The sequence below is a fragment of the Lepus europaeus genome, chromosome 10, assembly GCF_033115175.1.
Source record: "Lepus europaeus isolate LE1 chromosome 10, mLepTim1.pri, whole genome shotgun sequence".
NCBI lineage: Eukaryota > Metazoa > Chordata > Mammalia > Lagomorpha > Leporidae > Lepus > Lepus europaeus.
In genome coordinates, this window is record NC_084836.1 from 96541045 (window position 1) to 96561474 (window position 20430).

At 43.6% G+C, this 20430-nt stretch overlaps 1 protein-coding gene across 1 annotated transcript in view; it reads left to right on the forward strand.

Annotated features, from left to right (window-relative positions):
* Window positions 1–1359: 1359 nt before the first annotated feature.
* RNF24 (ring finger protein 24) overlaps window positions 1360–20430 on the forward strand; it is a 95944-nt gene continuing 76873 nt past the window's right edge. Inside the window, exon 1 of the mRNA XM_062203914.1 lies at window positions 1360–1449. The gene's annotated coding sequence lies outside the window, so the exon portion shown is untranslated. The remainder of the gene's footprint in view (window positions 1450–20430) is intronic.

The following is a 20430-nucleotide window of genomic DNA, read 5'->3' on the forward strand; positions in this document are numbered from 1 at the left end:
ATAAGACCAAGGTGCTAGACGGGGTCGGGAAAGAGGAAAAGAAACTGGGGGCAGATTGGCAAATCATGAGAATAGATGTGCAACAGCCCAGGGACGCTATGAGGAAGCCTGATTTAGACAGAGAGGTATCCGCAAATTGATTGAGAAAGCCCTTCCGGCAACTGCTACTGTTGACAGCAAGGAGGAAGGGGCTACCCCAGTTTGTCTTGTAGGGCAGGGAGGACACAGGGGAAGAACTCTCCCACCCCTTCCTTTTGCCACACTTTCCCTAGCACGTGCCTCTTTCACCTTGGGAGGCCATGATCACTGGGGGCAGCTGACGTCTTCGGACAGTCAGGGATGTTTCCTTCTTGACTTCCTCCTTGCTTTGGAGGTTTATGGTTTGCCAAAGCAGAAGGAAGAAGCTTGCTGTCACTTTCCACGATGACTTGTGCTTCCCAAAGCTAAGCCACTGAGCAGTTGGTTTATGGTTTGTGTGGGGGGGCCAGGAAGGTGGGAGAAGAAAGGAAAATCTCATGGGGTCTGAGAAAATGGGGGAGGATGACGATCACTTCTGCAATGCATGAGCTGCAGTGCCCAAACATTCGGCTGGGAAGCTGTGAGGCCAGACTCCAAGGACTCGGAACCAGAGAGTGACTCGGTAGCTTGCATGCACATGCCAGGCCTCCACAGAGCTTTGGAGCTGCATTCGACCCCAGGCCAGGGTATTACAGCAAGGGCTGAGACACCCACTGCCAACTCCACCCCAAGAGTGGGAGGTGGGAGCTGCGGGGACAGGAATGCACTGTTTCCTACACACACTTCACACCACCATCTGGACAGTCTGGGTCTCATCCATCACTGCAGTCCCGGCACTCAGCTGAGAAGACCTGCGGCAGGAGGGACAGATGGAACAGGGGGCGGTGTGCACGTCTCCCTATCAAACTAATTACCACCCCCGTGCCCATTCCTGTGTCCCCGGGGACTCCCAGGATGGATGTTACAAAGCAGGTGGCGTTCCTAGCTTTTAAGAATTTATAGGGCAAGCAAATTTTTCAACACTGCAGCGACAGAGACTACCTAGCATAATTAAGCCCGCAGGACCAGGCCAGCGGGCACGACCCAACCAGGGCTCTACCAGGCCCAGCCAAGGAGCGCCGCGCCTGCGCGCTGCAGACTCTGAAGCCACCGCGCCCTTAGCGAAGTGGGCGGAGACTGCCCGGGCATCCGGGTCCCTCACCCCGCCCCCGCTGCATGAATGAGAGGCGCGGCGCCCGCCCCTCCCCCGCCGGGCCCGCCCCTCGCCCGGGGCCGCGGAGCGCACAGTCGGCCGCCGCCACCTCAGCTGCGCTGGTCCTGGCGGACGCTCGCTGCCCGCTGCCCGCTGCCCACAGCCCGCAGCCCGCCTCCAGCCGCCGCACGCTGACGGTCCTGCACGCCCGTCGCAGCAGCCGCCGCTGGCGCGCCCGGGTAAGTGTGCGACGAGCACCCGTGCTCCGAGGGCCGCCGCCCCCGGGCTGGGGGACGGGGCGGGTCCCGCTCCGGGATGCTGAGGAGACCTCGGGCCCGCGAAGCCTCCCGACCCGTCCTCGGAGCGCCCCAGCTGGCTAGGCTCGGGACGGAGGGATGAGACAGCGGCCCCTGGCAAGGGACGGTCGCGGAGGGGCGTCGCGCGCGGCCCGGGGCCGGCGGCTGAGTCCCGCACAAAGGGCGGCGCGGGGCTGTGAGCCGGGGGTCGCCGACGGGAGGTTCGCGGCGCCCCGCGCGCCCGCTTGCTGCAGCTCCGGCGTCGAGTCCCGAGGCGTGGGAGGAGGCGGAGGATGGCGGGGACGCTGGCCGGGTGCGGGCTGTGGGAACGCCGTGGGGGGGGGGGGCGCGGCGTGGCGCGGCGTGGCGGTGTTTTCCTGGTTCGGATCCACTCCTCCCCTTTCTTTGTGGCGCTGGTTGTCACAGGGTGCATGGCAGGGGTCTGGGTTGAGACCTCTCTGCCTGGCTTACTCATTAATGAAAGTCAGGTGGTGGCCTCGTCGTCTGTGGATGGGGGGCATGTGTGCTTCCTAGGCCGGGGAATTGAGAACCCTCCTTTGTTTGCCGAGACCTGGTCGGGGGGTGTGTTGTGTGTGAGAGGGACACCAGCGAAACGGGAGAATCGGAGATGGCCAGAAAGGGAGGCGGAGAAGACAACTCCATCACACCTGTACCCAGCGCTGTCTCTGATGTTATTGCAAACGGCGGTTGTCTGGTTAAAGCCATTACATGTTGTTAATTGGAAACGTCTGTATTCTTCCACAGCCCTGTCATGTAGAACACTTTTGGGGATTTGGTTAGTGAGGATGTGTCTCATCTGTGTACAGGGGGATATCCCCCCCCCCAAATAGGATGCTGCTTTCTGGGCTTAGTTCATTGGTAATGTGTCTCTGTGCTCACACCCGTGTCTGGGGAGCACTCCACGGCACTCGCTTCTAGGACACTCTTTCCCCAGGCTCCGTACAGGCAGATTTTGTTTCTTCCTGCCTCCTGTGTTTAATAAGAAGGTGATCCAGCAGGTTCTCTCCACCTCCTTGCTTTTTTTTTTTTTTTCTTCTTTCTTTCCCTTAATGCTTTGGCAAAGGGTTTTATTGCTTATTACCCTGACATGTGCCCTTGCTTTGATCTGAGTTTTCCTCTGTTCTGTTGTCTGATTGTGCAGCCCAGCTCAATGGCTCCTCTTACAGGACTGCTGGAAAACAGAACACCTTTTTTCATTGTCTTCATCCCCAGAGAGAGAAGGAAGGTTTGGAACCTTCCCACAGACTGGCTGGGTGGCACTGTCTGACTTTGTTGTATTGGTTAACTTATGAGTTATAGTTGGTGTATACTGGTCAGAAAAAAGGCTGTTGTGACAGCACCAGCTATCCCTTACAGTTTTGTTTTCAAACCAGATTATATACATTTCAGAAGATAGTTGTTTGGTTGCATGATGACTTTCAGTTTCTCTTTAATTTTACAGCGTGATGGGAAATTAGCAAGGCTCAGTTATAAGAAGCATACTTCCAAAATATTATTGTGATCTTTTGGCTTAAAAGTAGCAATAGTAAAAACTTAAGAGGAGCTTATATTGGGCGATATGAATAATTGGATAGGTTCTGTTTTCATTAAGATTCTAAGGTTATTTTTGAGTCACCTGTATTTTAATTTCTATTTGTAGTGCAAAATTAAATGTAAACCAGTAATGTTCCACAGTGTCTGTCTGTGTATATTCCCTCTTTTTAAAACAGTAGTTTTGAATTTGATGGGGGAAATTTCCCATTGGTTGATTCAGAACCTATTATTGTTGGTGAAATTTTTACCTTATGTTACCATGTTAGAAGTTTGAGGGGGGAGGAGAAAAGTTAAGATTAATAGAAGTTCATTTTTCAGTTGGAAATGTTGTGGCTTTATGGAGAATTTAAATAAAATATTAATGTCAGTGGATTTAACTCAGATGAGGTAAAGTGAAAACAAGAGCTCTATTAACTAATGTCACTAATATTAAAGCAACCCTAATACATTTATCAACTGCCTATCTTGTCTAAGATTTTTTTTTAGGCATCGCATTAAAACAAAACATGGGCTGGTGCCGCGGCTCACTAGGCTAATCCTCCACCTGCAGCACCAGCACATCGGGTTCTAGTCCCGGTCACGGCGCCGGATTCTGTCCCGGTTGCTCCTCTTCCAGTCCAGCTCTCTGCTGTGGCCCGGGAGTGCAGTGGAGGATGGCCCAAGTGCTTGGGCCCTGCACCCGCATGGGAGACCAGGAGAGGCTCCTGGCTTCGGATCAGCGCGGTGCACCGGCTGCAGCGCGCCGGCCACAGCAGCAATGCATTGGGGGGTGAACCAATGGAAAAGGAAGACCTTTCTCTCTGTCTCTCTCACTGTCCACTCTACCTGTCCAAAAAAAAAAAAAAAAAAAAAAACGATGAAGGGAAGTCTTAGGTAAACAGAGTAGTATAACTGGAATTGTCACTGGAATAAGCTTGCAGAGTACCACAACTTCATGGAACTTTAATTTTGCAAGAGTGACTTAGCTAATTTTTCAGATCATGAAAGGGTCCTAACTGGCCTGGCCCTGTTATTTGGCTCATTAATAAAAATCTTGACCAATCCCTAGTTCAGCATTTCTGTGGTATGATGATGGTAGAAAAAATCTGAAGTAACTTCTGTATCATCCAAATAGGATTAATTATGGTAAATGATGCTATAGTAGTAAATATATTATTTACATTCATTAAAATACTAATATTGTTAGTGATGGTAATAGCATATGTAGTGATACTTTGTTAACCAAAACTAGGATCCATTATTCTCCCAACAGTGTCTGATAAACGGTAGTTTACTGTAAAATCAGCAGTGTTATTATAATGCTTTAACTTGAGGCATTTAAAATTGTGTCTTTAGCTTAGAAAATGATTAAAAAACAGCAATTTTGTGTGTTTCAACCTGTCAGTTCTTAGTTCCTTCTGGTATCTATTTTGTTTTTAATGTTTATACTGTTTTTCTTGGCTTTTCATCTTTGGTTATTACCTATGGACAGCAGTTAAGATTTCATTATCTGCATTGTCTGTATAGCCATGCTTTATCCCCCTACTCATACTTGACAGTTCCCAGTAAAGTGAGTAGTTAGTATTTGTATAACTGTGACAGAAAGCCTAATATTTATAGATGAGCTATGTAGGGAATTATTACTACATTTCCTTCTCTTTTTTTTTTTTTTTTTTGTTTGTTTGTTTTGTTTTTGACAGAGTGGACAGTGAGAGAGAGAGAAAGGTCTTCCTTTTGCCGTTGGTTCACCCTCCAATGGCCTCCGCGGCCGGCATGCTGCAGCAGGCACACCGCCCTGATCCGATGGCAGGAGCCAGGTGCTTCTCCTGGTCTCCCATGGGGTGCAGGGCCCAAGCACTTGGGCCATCCTCCACTGCACTCCCTGGCCACAGCAGAGAGCTGGCCTGGAAGAGAGGCAACTGGGACAGGATCCGGCGCCCCAACCAGGACTAGAACCCGGGGTGCCGGCACCACAAGGCGGAGGATTAGCCTATTGAGCCGCGGCAACGGCCCATTTCCTTCTTATACCAGTTTTTTTCTTCTGAATTTAATGACCTTTTTATATTTTCCTTTGCTTAGTTTTCTTTGAATCAGTCACTCAGGCTTCAATAGTATGACAGATTGATAATCTTCCAATATTTTCAGGTAATCAATTTCACTTTCCTGGGAGATGGTCCTTCTGGAGCCCTCCTCTGCCTCCAGTATGGATTGGTTTGCTCTCCAGACTATCACACAGCCATCATCTTGGGATTTCCTTTTGCCTTCCTCATGTTGGATCTCCCATTTCCTGGATCCTCTGCCTTTCTTGTTCTTTAAGTAACTTTCTGAAAAAGGGAACTCACAAAGTCTGAAATTCCTTCCTGATTCTGAATTTGTGTATCTGGAGACGCCTTCATTTTACCATCACACTTTAGTGGTGGTTTACTTCAGTATCTGAGACAGAAACCCTTCGTCTTCCCTTCACCGAATCTAGAAATCAGCCTTGCTGAGCACCCATGTTTTCTGTCTTCCTCGTATCAGAGGTCAGCTAACTGACCTTCCCACCATGTTCCTCCTTATCTCTGCTACACCTTACACCCCCTCATAACTCAGCTCTTGCCTTTATGCCTCCCTCTTACACCATCAGCAACTCTCCAGGGAACTATCCACGTCTGCATATACTCATGTTCTCCTGTTGCCTGCCTTTAAAAACAATAACAGGGCTGGTGTTGTGGCGCAGTAGGTTAAGCCACTACCTACAATGCCGACACTCATACGGGGTGTTGGATCGAGCTCCCTGCTAATGTGCCTGGGAAAGCAGCAGAAGATGGCCCAAGTACTTGGGCCCCTGCCACACATGTAGGACACGTGGATGGAGCTCTGGGCTCCTGGCTTCAGCCTGGCCCAGCCCTAGCCATTGTAGCCATATGAGAAGATTCATATGTTCTGTCTCTCTGCCTTTCAAAATAATAAATAATTTTGTAGAAATAGGAATGGAATAAGAAAATAAACTTTCACTGATCTATTCATTCCCTTCTGTTCACATGAATGGCTAAATGCCTTTCTAACTCCTCTATAGTGTACATAACTCTGAAATTCTGTTGTTGTTGACTGATTATTTTGTTTCTTACCTTCATTATAGAAGGTCAGCTCCAGGAAGGCAAGGACTTCTTCTGTCCTGTTTACCATTGTGTTCCCTAGCACAATAGCTGGCACAAGTGTATACTTGGTATGGGCAATGGCACAGCTGACTTCTTAAAAGAGTTATGTATTTATTTGAAAGGCAGAGTTACAGAGAAAGGGAGAGAGAGACAGATTTTCCATCTGCTGGTTCATTCCTCAAATTGCTGCAGTGGTCAGGGCTGGGCCAGGCCGAAGCCAAGAGCCAGGAGCATCTTATGGGTCTCCCACAAGGGTGGCAGGAGCCCAAACATTTGGGCCGTCTTCAGCTGCTTTCCCAGGCACTTTAGGAGGGAGATGGATCATAAGTAGAGGAACTGGTGCCCATATGGGATGCCTGTGTTGCAAGAAGTGGTTTAACCAACTATATCATAATGCTGGCTCCAGACAGCTGACATTTTAAATCTGGTAATCTCCTTAAATTTCTCTAAGAAGATGGGCTGGCATTTGGTGCAGCCAGTTGGGACACTCACATTGAGTGACTGGGTTCAAGTCTTGGGTCCACTTCCAATTCCAACTTCCTACTAATACATGCCCTGTGAGGCGTCAGATAATGGCTCTAATAGTTGGGTGCCTGCCACTCACATGGGAAGCCTGGATTGAGTTCTGGACCCCTGTCCTTGGCCTAGCCCAGTCCAGATTATTGCAGGTGTTTGGGGAGTGAAATAGTGAATGGAAGATCTTTCTCTCTCTCTCTCTCTCTCTGCATATTTGTAATTACCTCTTTGCACTTTACTGAGTTAAAAAAATCATGACTATTTTTCCTTATGTTACATTACAGGTCCTTTTGTAAATAAGATTTATAATAATAATAATATTGACAGTCTTGCACGTAGATTCTGGTATCAAACCACTTAAAGTTTGATTCTAGCTCTTCTGCTTTGCCATGTGACCTTGAGCAGGTTTCCTGATTTGTTTCTTCATCTGTAAAATAGGAATAATAATACCTACCTTGTGTGTGTGTTACATGGGTCAAATGAAGTAATGTGAAAATGTTAAACTCAGTACTCAACATGGGGGTAAACCAAATGGAAAAATATAATTATAGCCTCCTCCAGTTAATAATATTTGACTCTGACTTGATCCCTGTATTTTTTGTTGAGATTACTTTTATCTCCTAGGGTACATTGGCTGTGAATTGGATTAAGCGGTTTCTGGTTTTGTAGTTTTTTTCTGATTCCTTTCCTCTGTATTCCTAAGATAAACCCATGTGATAGATTGGAAAAATGATCTACAGTTAGCATATGAGCACCCGTTGTACCTCCCAGCAGTTTGAGTATTTGGTAAATCCTTTTGATCACTTGATAAAATATTTTTTTGTTTTAAGCTGAATGCTGTTCTTTGTTTTATTTGGCTTGCTTAGAGATGAGGTTCCTTGTTCATATTAGTCCACATTAAGTTTTCTTATGTTTAGAAATGGAACTTGTTAAACACCCAACATGTCACCAATAGATTTTTTTAAGGTCATTATAAGACACTCTTCTTTTCACCTCCTAGCTAGCTGGATAGGTAAATAAATATATGTAGTAATAGATAGTCCACTCTGAGGTCACATGAAGGCTACAGATGGACTCTTGAAGAGTTGAGAAGGGAGAGTCAGATCCTAGCAGCATTAAGGAATTATTTTCCACGTGTTCAGTTGTTGGTTTTAGCTTATTTCCTTATTATTTGTCTTGATTTTTATTGTGAAAAAATTGTTTAGTAATTGTAGGAATTCTTTAGATTTTTAGATCAAATACAAGCTAAAATTGAGAGCAATTTTTAGTTCCAAAAAATTGCTTCTTGAAACAATTGACATAGCAGTTACTCTGCCTCTCTTATAATTTAGGTAGGTATTAAGGATTCCTCCAATTATCTGAACATTTCAGACCTCAGACCTCAGAGTATAGTGTTGGGTTAATCAGGGGCCCTAAAAGAGTGCCAGATGATTTGAAAGAAATTGTGAGAACTCCAACTAGTATAGTCCTTTGAAAGCCAGCTGGCTGGGCTTCCTCTGTTCTTGAGGGGGGAACCAGACACTTTGTTCTATGCCAGCTGGCCTAGGAGTAGCTGGCAAATGGCTTTACTTGTGGTTGGCCATTCTTGGGAAAGCCAGCCTGGGCCCAACACCTGCCTTAAGGGTAGTTGAACACCAGAGAGTTGCTGTGGACCTCCATGGCCTCCCTGGTGCCCCGGACAGTTGGGGTAACCCTGCAGTGGCAAGGGAAAGGAAGCCACTTTTTACATAGTGCTCAAGTGAACCCATGTTCTGAAGTTGCTCTGGAAAACTTTAATGCTAGCTGAATTTTTATGGATTCAGTGCTAAGCGTATGAGTTGCTTACTACTGAAGGAATTGTAGGGAATTTTTTTTTATTGTAAGTAACATCCAGTTTACCTGCTTTCAAAGTTCCTGTTTTGATTCATTTTTTCTTTAAATGATATCTGCTATTTTCATTGTTTTGGTTATCTAGATCAGTAGTTTTTTTTTTTTTATCTTGTGATAAACGTTCTTATATAAACCATCAGCTTCTATAGAAGTCTGATTATAGGAGCTGGTGTTGTGGAGAAGCAAGTTAAGGCACCACTTGAGACACTGGCATCCCATATCAGAGAGCTACTCTACTTCCAATCCAACTTCCTGCTAATGTACCTGGGAAGGCAGCAGAAGGTGTCCCAACTACGTGGGCCAGTGCCACCCATATGAATGACCAGGATGGAGTATCTGGCTCCTGGCTTTGGTCTGGGCTAGACCTACCTGTAGCAGCCATTTGAAGAGTGAACCAGAAGATGGAAGATCTCCGTTAATTTGTCTTTCAAATAAATAAACCTTTTTTAAAAATTCTGGTTACATGTGTTATGCTAAAATCTGTCTCTCACTTTATCTGTTATTTATATACTTTTTTTAAAGATTTGTTTATTTATTTGAAAGTTGGAGTTACACAGAGAGAGGAGAGATGGGGGGGGGTATCTTCCATCTGATGGTTCACTCCCCAGTTGGCCGCAACGGCCAGAGCTGTGCAGATCCAAAGCCAGGAGCTTCTTCTGGGTCTTCCACACGGGTGCAGGGGCCCAAGAACTTGGGCCATCTTCTGTTTCCCCAGGCTATAGCAGAGAGCTAGATAAGAAGTGGAGCCGCCAGGTCTTGAACCAGCGCCCATATGGGATGCTAGAGCTTCAGGCCAGGGCGTTAACCCACTGCACCATAGTGCTGGCCCCTGTTATTTATGTTTTCCTAGTTAAATGTGTATATCAGATGCAACGTTTCACTTCTTTTAACAAACTTAATGTCATAATTTAATAGACGTGCAAATATGGCACAGCAAATATAATGAGCATTCAGTTCATTTGATGACAGTGTTTATTGAATTCTCAAAATTAGTAGCTTTACTACTATCACTATGCTTTATGTTGCCTTAATTTTTTTTTTCGAATTTGGTATTGCATTAGTTATATTTATTTAGTTCTTCTAGACAAACAGAAAAAAAAAATGAACTACCTGTGTCTCTTTATTGTTCTGTCCCAAATCTCACTGTGTGAAATTATGCTTAGTAATATAACCTTGAAATAGGAGTCTAGATATCATATCCAAATAGTCTCTTCACCTTTGGCAGGATGAAAAAGTTTAGCAGATAATGAAATGCCAAATTCAGAGTTAATGTAGTTTGTGGGAAATGGGTAGAAAGAGAAATCAAAGGTGTAAGCTTGTGTTCTTTTTCCTTAGTGAAAAAGAAATTACAAAACTTGGAACTTTCATGCATGGCCGTCATTAAATAAAAAATTTTTTAAAATAATCCAGAAGGAATTTTTGTGGTAGTGAGAAGTTATTTAAAAATAAAAATTACAGAATTGTATGTATATCAATAGCTTGAGGCAGTATTATACCCTGGAAATCTGTCACATTAGGTAACCTATATTGAAAACCTTTTATGCCTGTAGCTTTTCATGTATTACTTATTTACTCTTTACAGCAACCCTCAAAGAGTTCTTTATGGATGAAATAACTAAAGATCAAAGAAGTAACCTATTCACAAAATGGGAGCCAGGTTTTGAACCCAGGCCTTCATCCTCCAAAGTCTACCATGTGGCACAGTTGATATTGTCACCTTTCATAAGAATCCAGTCTCTTGACTGTTCAGGTGCTTTCCTGCACTGACATGTTGGAGAGCTACTGATACAGGAAGTTTAGAGAACTTTGCAGAGAATAGATGGACAATAGGAGAGATTTAAAGGTACCTCTTCTGATGCCCTTGCAGAATAGCAATAAATAAAATTAAGTAAATAAAAATGACTTGTTAGGATGGGGCAAAGGCATAAGTTTCCCATGGTTGCAATATCAAATTATCACAAGCTCAGTGGTTTAGAACAACAGAAATTTATTCTTCCACAGTTCTGGAAATTCAAATCAAGGTATCAGAACTGTTGTGTTTCTTCCGAAGACTACAGAATTCCTTGTTGGCTTCTTCCAGTCGCTGGTGACTGCATACATTCCAATCTGCCTGTCTTCATTTGACTTTCTCTTTCTCTCTTATAAAGACACTTGTCGTTGGATTTAGGGCCTGTGTGTGTGTGTTTTTCTCTTCCTTTCAAAATTTAAAAATAAAAGATAATACCCTTTAGTAAAAAAAAAAAAAAAAACTTAAAAAGAAATGCTTTATGATTTGAAGATGCTTTTGGAAGAGTATTGTTTTTCTTTTAAAAGATTTATTTATTTATTTGAAATAGTTACACAGAGAGAGGAGAGGCAGAGACAGAGAGAGAGGTCTTCTATCTGCTGGTTCACTCCCCAGTTGGCCGCAACGACCAGAGCTGTGCCAATCTGAAGCCAGGAGCTTCTTCCAGGTCTCCCATGCAGGAGCAGGGGCCCAAGGACTTGGGCCACCTTTTACTGCTTTCCCAGGCCATAGCAGAGAGCTGGATTGGAAGTAGAGCAGCCAGGACTCGAACTAGCGCCCATATGGGATGCTGGCCCTGTAGGCAGCAACTTAACCCACTACGCCAGAGCACCAGCCCCAAGAGTATTGATTTTCTTTGGTTTACTTTGAACTACTTGAAGGATAATTTGAAAATTGATCTCCAAAGAGCCTTAGCCAGCACTCTCTGTAAATGAGGCATACTAAAAGTTAAAATACATTTCAGGATGGATGTGAAGGGGGCCCTGGATTCTTAGAAGAGTGATCAAATGATTGAAATGAAAAAAAAAAATTCAATAGTGTTCAGCTCAAAATGCAGTGTAACTTCTGTTTTCTGTGTGTCCATTTTTTTTCTGATTCAATTCACTGATACCATCTACTTACAATTCTAGAATTACATAAAAGCACAGCACAGTTCTGAGGGGATGAAATGGATAGCTGCGTTCCTAAAAGTTTTTTGTTTTTTAAAGAGTTACTTATAAATTTGAAAGAGTTCCTGAAAGAGAATGAGAATGAATCTTCTACCTACTGGTTCATTCCTCAGATGGCCACAACAGCCAGGGCTGGGCCAGGCCAAACCCATGAGCTTCATCCAGGTCTCCCACGTGGTGGCAGGGGCCCAAACACTTCAGCTGTCTTCCACTGCTTTTCCTTTGCCGTTAGCAGGGAGCTAGATTGGAAGTGGAACAGCCAGGACACGAACCAGTGTCTTTATGGGATGTTGACATCGCAGAAGGCGGCTTTACCAGCTGTGTCACAATTCTGGCCCCTCTAAAAAAATTTTTTTAAAGATTTATTTATTTATTTGAAAGAGTTACAGGGAGAGAGGTCCTCCATCCGCTGGTTTACTCCCCAGTTTATCACAATGGCTGGAGCTGCGCAGATCCGAAGCCGGGAGTCAGGAGCTTCCTCTGGGCCTCCCACGTGGGTGCAGGGGCCCAAGGACTTGGGCCATTTTCTACTGCTTTCCCAGGCCATAGCAGAGAGCTGGAGCAGAAGTGGAGCAGCCAGGTCTCGAACCGGCACCCATATGGGATGCGGGCACTGCAGGCGGCGGCTTTACCCGCTATGCCACAGCTTCACACACACACACACCCTTTTTTTAATATGTTCAGTAAAACTACTTGTTCTCTGCTATTGATTTTCTATAACCTACTTCAAGAGTGACGCAGTATTTGTATTACATACCTGGATGATCATATTATCAAGGAGAAAATTGATCTCTTTCATCTTATTCTACCTCTAAATAATAACTGCTGTGTAAATTTTTTTCATTGATCCCTTTATTTTCTAACTGGGACTAGTATTCCTTCATAGATATACCTGGATTGTTTTCAGACTTCTCTGCTGGTAAGGTTTTTAATTTTCTTTTATGAAAAACTGTATAAACACTCAAGAGCAGAAAGATAGCAGAACATACACACATGCCTATTCCCTCAGATTGAACAATTAAGATTTTGTGAATTTTTTTTATTTTATCCTTTTTCTCTTTTACCTTTTCTCACTGAGGTGTTTTAAAGAAAATTGTAGACATTCACTTTGGCATACTTCTATAAGCATCTCTAAGGGCATTATCTTATTGAATCAAAATACCATCTAATAATAATCAGCATTTATTCTTTGGTATCATCTAATAGCTGAACCCATTCAACATAGTCCAGGTATCTCAATATCTGTTTTTAAAGAAGATGGCTTCTTCAAAGCAAGATTCAGAGTCCACAGATCACATTTGATCATTTTGTCTCTAATGTCTATTTTGATCTAGGACAGTTCCTCCTCCTCCTCTTTTTGTTTTGTGTCATGGACTCTTTGCAGGAACTGGGTCAGTTGTCCTGTGAAATTTCTTGCATTTGGGATTTGTCTGCTTCATTGTGGTGTCAGTTCATTGCTCAGTTTCCTGCATTTCCTATAAATGGAAGTTAGTTCTAGAAGTTTGATTGAAGTCAAGCTTAAGTTTTTTGTCAAGAATATTTAGTAGGAATTTAATACTGCATCATGTCCAGAGGCCTGCCATGTCTGGCTGCCCCACTTTTAGTGCTGTTAAAAGATCCCACTGTCCACTCTGCCTGTCAAAAAAATAAAAAAAAAAAAAATTAAAAAAAAAAAAAAAAAAAAAAAAAAAAGATCCCACTGTTGCCGGCGCCGCGGCTCAATAGGCTAATCCTCTGGCTTGTGGCGCCGGCACACCGGGTTCTAGTCCCGGTCAGGGCGCCAGATTCTGTCCCAGTTGCCCCTCTTCCAGGCCAGCTCTCTGCTGTGGCCAGGGAGTGCAGTGGAGGATGGCCCAAGTGCTTGGGCCCTGCACCCCATGGGAGACCAGGAGAAGCACCTGGCTCCTGGCTTCGGATCAGCGCGGTGCGGCCATTAGAGAGTGAACCAACAGCAAAGGAAGACCTTTCTCTCTGTCTCTCTCTCTCTCTCACTGTCCACTCTGCCTGTCAAAAAAAGAAAAAAAAAAAAAAAGATCCCACTGTTGGTCACATCAATTTAAGTTATTTCATGTTTGGTAGCAAAATGGTGATTTTCCTGTCCTGTCATCTCTTCCACATTTATTAACAGGAATCCTGTAAAGAAGACCTTTACCTCATCAACCAGTGCTGTTTGGGGTTACCCTCAAATACAGTTTGTATGAGAGACTGCCAAGTAATTTTGTATTGTTGTATCCTTGATAAAGTAATGAGTTTTAATCAGAATAAAAGGAATTGAGTTAACTGAATTGAGGATTTAATTTTTTATTATAATGAATATTATAATGAGATTCTGAGTTCTGTAGCAAAATGGGAATTAATTGCATTTCTGTTAAAATATCTATACTCTGATACCTCTGAAAGTTAAAGATGGAGATATTGAAAAGCCTTTTATAGACTAGAATCAAGCAGAAGGGAATAAAGAGTACTAGATTAGGATAAAGAGTTAGGGGATTCCATAAATCAGCTTGATCCTTCCCCTCTTCCTTAAATATGACTGAACATCTAATCCATTCTTTGTAGACTAGAGTCTCTGTCAGGGTAACCACCACTAAGTTCCCAGGTTGGTCCTGAGTCTGGACTCAACAAATTTTTTTTTACATGAACCATGCAGAAGATACTGTTTTTTACTCAATAAAATAAAGAAGAAAATAGTGATGATCATATTGGAGTATTTTTTCTAGATTAAAATGCTGCTTAAACAAGATTTTTTTGTTTAGAGAGATAAACCTTTGATCTAAAGCTTTTTGGATGCAAAGAGCACTCTGCCTCCCTCATCCCACTTCTATCTGAATGAAATTAGAATGATGTTTTTTATCATAATAATTTCATTTGTTCAATTTTTATGATTTCTCAGGAGTATTATTTAGTGATTCTGAATTCTTAATTACCCTAGGATTTACCTGTACTTTTTGTTTTTTAATGTTTATTTGCTTATTTTCATCTACTTGAAAGGCAGAGTGATAGAGAAAGTAATCTTCCATACGCTGGTTCACTCCCCAAATGCCTATGACAGCCACTGCAGGGATATTCAGATTTACTAATTTGAATTCAATCTGATCTTTTAGTTTCTCTTTAGTTGTCTCTTCCCCCCAATTTAATTTGGCTTTAAATCTTAGAAGAATGGGGCAGGCTTTGTGGAATTGTGGATAAAAATACTGCCTGGGATGCCAGCATCCTGGCTGCTCCACTCTGATCCAGCTCCCTGCTAATGTGCCTGATAAGGCAGCTGAGGACAGCCCAAGTGCTTGGGCCTCTTCACCCACATGGGAAACCAGGAAGAAGCTTCTGGTTCTGGCCTGGCCCAGCCCCCGCTGTTGTGGCCGTTTGGAGAGTGAACCAGAGGATGGAAGATCTCTCTCTCTCTCTCTCTCTGTAACTCTTTCAAATAAACAAATCTTAAAAAAAAAAAAAAAAAAGAAAAGAAAAGAAAAGAAAAGAAAACTAGCAGAAGGAGCTTGACTAGTCAGATCTGTGGAGTTCTTATTGTTTATAATGAGATGAAAACCATAGACATACTCTGCCTTTTTAATGTTTTCCCTAAAATTCCTTTTTCTCTCCAGAAATTAACATTCTCTGTGTGTGTCTCTGAAATAATGTCTGTTTAAAGAAGTGAAGGTTGTATATTATAGAATTAATGCTTAAATGTTTTTAAAGGCAGAATAAATTCTCCATTGAATATTGTTCTTTTTATTTACATTGTACTTTATCGGAGAGAGTTCCTTGATCACCTTTTCTCATAATACCTGTTGTTTAACTTCACATATTCTTTATATTGCTATTACTGAATAAACTGATGTTGAGTAAAGCCTTACTTATATGTCCTGCTCCATTTTACCTAAGCCAGTTTAATTCTTTTCTCCTGAATTCTTGTATCCTGGGGAAAGTAACCTTGCTATCACATGAAAAGTAAACATATCAGTGTTCTTAGCTTAGTAACCATCTCTAGATAGCTATAATCATTTTATTTGAGAAAGTCATTAAAAGTATGCGCTCATGTGATTTCTCCATAGGAGAGCTCTTACTATTTATTTTTTTTTAAAGATTTATTTATTTGAAAGTCACAGAGAGAAAGGAGACACGGGGCGGGGGGGAGGGAGAGAAGGAGAGGGGGAGAGGGAGAGAAAGAGGTCCTTCATCTGCCGGCCTACCCCCCAGATGGCCGCAACGGTCAGAGCTGCACCATCCGAAGCCAGGAGCCTCCTCTGGGTCTCCCACACAGGTGCAGGGCCCCAAGGACCTGGGCCATCCTCCACCACTGTCCCAGGCCACAGCAGAGAGCCTGATTGGAAGAGTAGCAGCCGGGACTAGAACCACTCATATGGGATGCCAGCACCCCAGGCCGGGGCCCTAACCCGCTACACCACAGTGCCGGTCCCGAATGTGCTATTTAAAAACAATGACGCTGTGGATCTTCTGTGAAAGATAAAGAATGCTATTATACAAGGATTTATGGAAAAAAATCAGGGTAAGTATTTTTAATTAGTTGTGCCAAGCATGAAAGCCAATAATTTCTCAGTAGGGCTCTAAAATGGTTTTAGTGCTGAAAATGACATTTTTCTCACCTTTTGAATTAGACAGATGCTTTTGTAGAACACCTACTATGTGCAAGTCATTGTGCTAGGTCTGATGAAAAAGACTCACTTCATGTGTTCAAAGAGCCCTTATAGGAACTGTGTTTCCACTCTGTTGCCTCCTTGCCCTTTGTTTAATGCAGCCAAGTGCCCTCTGCCTTTGGGCCACACCATCCAGCCTTGTCCTGTTCCCTTGTTCACTTAAGGTGGGGGAGCTAGAAAGTAGTGGAATAGAGCAATTAGTGTGCTTTATGCTCTGCTCTTTGGAGGCCACAGTGCTTGTACATTGTTTTTTTCTGTCCTCCAAAATAAGGTGGTCTGTCTTTTTCAGTTTTATCCAGTATGCTGCATAGATGTACCATCTTACCTGTTTGTGTCAATAACTTTATTTTTTTTTTTTAGATTTTTTTTTATTTATTTGAAAGTCAGAGTTACAACAGAGAGAAGGAGACAGAGAGAGGGAGGGAAGGAGGGGTCTTCTATTCACTGGTTCACTCCCCAGTTGGCCGGAGCTGAGCCAATCCGAAGACAGGAGCTTCTTCCGGGTCACCCACGCAGGTGCAGGGTGCAGGGGCCCAATGACTTGGGCCATCTTCTGCTTTCCCAGGCCACAGCAGAGAGCTGAATGGAAGTGGAGCTGCCAGGTTTCAAACTGGTGCCCATATGGGATGCCGACACTGCAGGCAATGGCTCTACCCGCTATGCCACAGTGCCAGCCCCCAGCGACTTTATTAATATGTTCTGTGTACCAGGAATTGTTTGGTCTGAATTTATAGTTATAGATATCCATTTTAAGGTAAGAAACACTTGACAAATAACTCCCTGACATTTAATGGGTTATAGTTCACTTCTGAATTTATTAAATTTGAGGTTTTCATTCTGATACTCATTTTCTGACATTTTTCATATGATCTTTCTTGTAAAGCTGAAGAAAACTGGCACATCATGCGGAGTTTCAACAGTTTCTATAGGCAAGATGGAGCCTACATCCAGATTTTATTCAGACTAACTTCTAGCTCTCTTAAGAACCTAAGCATATATTTTTTCACAGTGAATTCCTAGTTTGTCTCCATAAAGGCAAAAATGAAGTAGGAAGTAGGGGAAAGCATATGGGATTTGAACAAGTTCTGGCCTACTTTTTTTTTTTTTTTTTTTTTTTTTTGGACAGGCAGAATTAGACTGTGAGAGAGAGAGAGACAGAAAGATCTTCCTTCCATTGGTTCACCCCCCAAATGGCTTCTACAGCCGGCACGCTGCATCGATCCAAAGCCAGGAGCCAGGTGCTTCCTCCTGGTCTCCCATGCGGGTGCAGGGCCCAGACACTTGGGCCATCCTCCACTGTCTTCCCAGGCCACAGCAGAGACCTGGACTGCAAGAGGAGCAACCGGGACAGAATCCAGCGCCCCAACTGGGACTAGAACACAGGGTGCCGGCGCCACAGGCAGAGGATTAGCCTAGTGAGCCGTGGTGCCGTGGCCCTACTATTTTCTAACTGTGTAGCCTTAGTGACTCACTTACCTCTCTTAGCCTCACCAGTGATAATTTTAATTGAATACTTCAGAATTATTGTGAATATAGTTTATCTCCCTCAATAAAGTACTGTCCTAATAATTATTGCAGTTAGGGAAGGATGAGGCAGTGGCAGGAGTGAACATCAGAACAAATAATTCTTGCAGCATTTCAGTTACCTCCTTTTCATCAATAGAAGATCAGTTATACTTCCAGGTTCCATTCCAGTGGTTGTCAGATGATGTAAAAAATTGTTACCACTTCACGGTACTTTGTATTTTCTTTTAAGGGGATTATATGTGTAGTATTTCTGATGGTTCTTTTAAGTCAGTTCTCTTTTTCCTGCTTTTTTTTAAACAGCTTTATTGAGACATAATTTATATCCCACATAGTTCACTCATTTGAAATATACAATTCAGTAGATTTTAGTATATTTACAGAGTTGTGCCTCCAACACCACCATCTTAGAACATTCTTTTTGTTATATTTAAGTTCTTAGAAGCTTACTGATCTATAGAGTGACTTTAAAAATATATATGTACACTTGAGAGAGAGTGAGAGTACATGCTTCTATCTGCTGGCTCACCCCTCAGATGCCCACAACAGCCAAGGCTGGGCCAGGCCAAAGCCAGGAGACAGGAACCCAAGTACTTGGGACATCATCTGCTGCCTCTCAGGTACATTAGCAGACAGCTAGATTGAAACCATAGGTGAGACTCCAGTATGGGATGTGAGCATCCCAAGCATCAGCTTACCCTGCTGCACCACAGTGCTCACGCTTGTTTAATAAAGAACATCGATTAATGCCCTCAGTCACAAATGATGAGAAAAGCTCTATGAACAGTTACTGTAGCTGCAGACCAAAGAATACTGTTCTAGCAAAGAATGTAGGAGAGATTCATGCTCCATCATTCTTTTTAGCTGCTTTTGTGTACATGAATAATGTCATGATTGTTGGTTTGTCTTTCAACACAGAGCACAATAGTGTGTGACTCTTTGGGGATACTGTAAGCAAAACTGTTGTGCCACTGTCATTTCTACTCTTGTTTGCTATTTTCCTTTTATAACTAATTTCCTGCTAACTGTTCAGCATAATTCAGATATTATAATGCCTATAGTTACATGCTACATTTTTATTCTTATGAGTTTGATGAGCTAAATGCTAGGATTTTATTTTGAGATAACCAGTTTTTTTTTTGACAGGCAGAGTTAGAGAAAGGTCTTCCTTCCGTTGGTTCACCCCCCAAATGGCCGCTATGGCCAGCGCACCGCGCTGATCCGAAGCCAGGAGCCTCTCCTGGTCTCCCTTGCGGGTGCAGGGCCCAAGCACTTGGGCCATCCTCCACTGCACTCCCGGGCCACAGCAGAGAGCTGGACTGGAAGAGGAGCAACCGAGACAGAATCCAGCGCCCCGACCGGGACTAGAACTCGGGGTGCGAGCACCGCAGGCAGAGGACTAGCCAAGTGAGCCGCGGCGCCGGCCGAGATAACCAATTGTTATTTGTTATATTACAGATTGAGCACCCCTAATCTGAAAACATGAACTCTGAAATGCTCTAAAATTTAAAACTTGATTAGCATTGACTTGACACAAGTGGCAAATCCCACCCATGACCTAACATGAAGGGTCACAATCAAAATGCAAGTACACTAAAATGTTGCATAAAATTATCTTCAGTCTATATGTATAAGATGTGTGTGAAACAGAAATGAATTTCATGTTAAATCTGGATCCCATTCCCAAGATGTCTCATTGTGTGTGTGTGTATGTATGTATATTCCAAAATCCAAAACACTTCTGATCCCAAGTATTTTAGATAAGAAATACCCAACCTGATGAGGCCGGTGTTGTGGCTTAGTGGGTAAAGCCACCGCCTGCAGTGCTGACTTCCCATATGGGCACTGGTTCGAGTCCCGACTGTTCCACTGCCAATCTAGCCCTCTGCTATGGCCTGGGAAAGCAGCAGAAGATGGCCCAAGTCCTTGGGCCCCTGTACCCATGTGGGAGACCCGGAAGAAGTTCCAGGCTCCTGGATTCAGATCTACCCAGCTCCAGCCGTTGCAGCCATATGGGGAGTAAACCAGTGGATGGAAGACCTCTTTCTTTCCCCGTCTCCCACTTCCTCTCCAAATAAATAAATAAATATTAAAAAAAGAAGAAGAAACAAAAATATCCAACCTGAAGTATACATGAGTTTTGGAAACAGGATACACGCAAGTGCAGTCCTTAGAGCATGTTCCCCACAAAACTCATGAACATAGTTTAAAACGTGGAAACCATCCTTTGACCTTGAAAATTCAGACTTTGTTTCTTCTGTAGAGTAGAGTGATTGAACTGTGAGACTTAATTAGGGCTGAAGGTGTTTAACTCTGGTTCTGTGAAGATAACTGATGTGTATTGCTGATGGCCTGAGACTAGTTTGTATAGCACATCAAGATTACATTGTAGTGTTAGATTTCCTATATTCTTGTGGCCAGCACTGTGGTGCAGTGGGTTGAAGCCCCAGTCTGCAGTGCCAGCATCCCATCTGGGCACCGGTTTGAGTCCCGGCTCCTCCACTTCTGATCCAGCTCTCTGCTGTAGCCTGGGAAAGCCGTAGATGATGGCCCAAGTCCTTGGGCCCCTGCACCCACGTGGGAGACCCAGAGGAAGCTCCCAGCTCCTGGCTTCAAATCGGCGCAGCTCCGGCCATTGTGGTAAACTGGGGAGTAAACCAGTGGATGGAATACTTTTCTCTCTCTCTGCCTCTGCCTCTCTGTAACTCTTCAAATAAATAAACAAATCTTCAAAA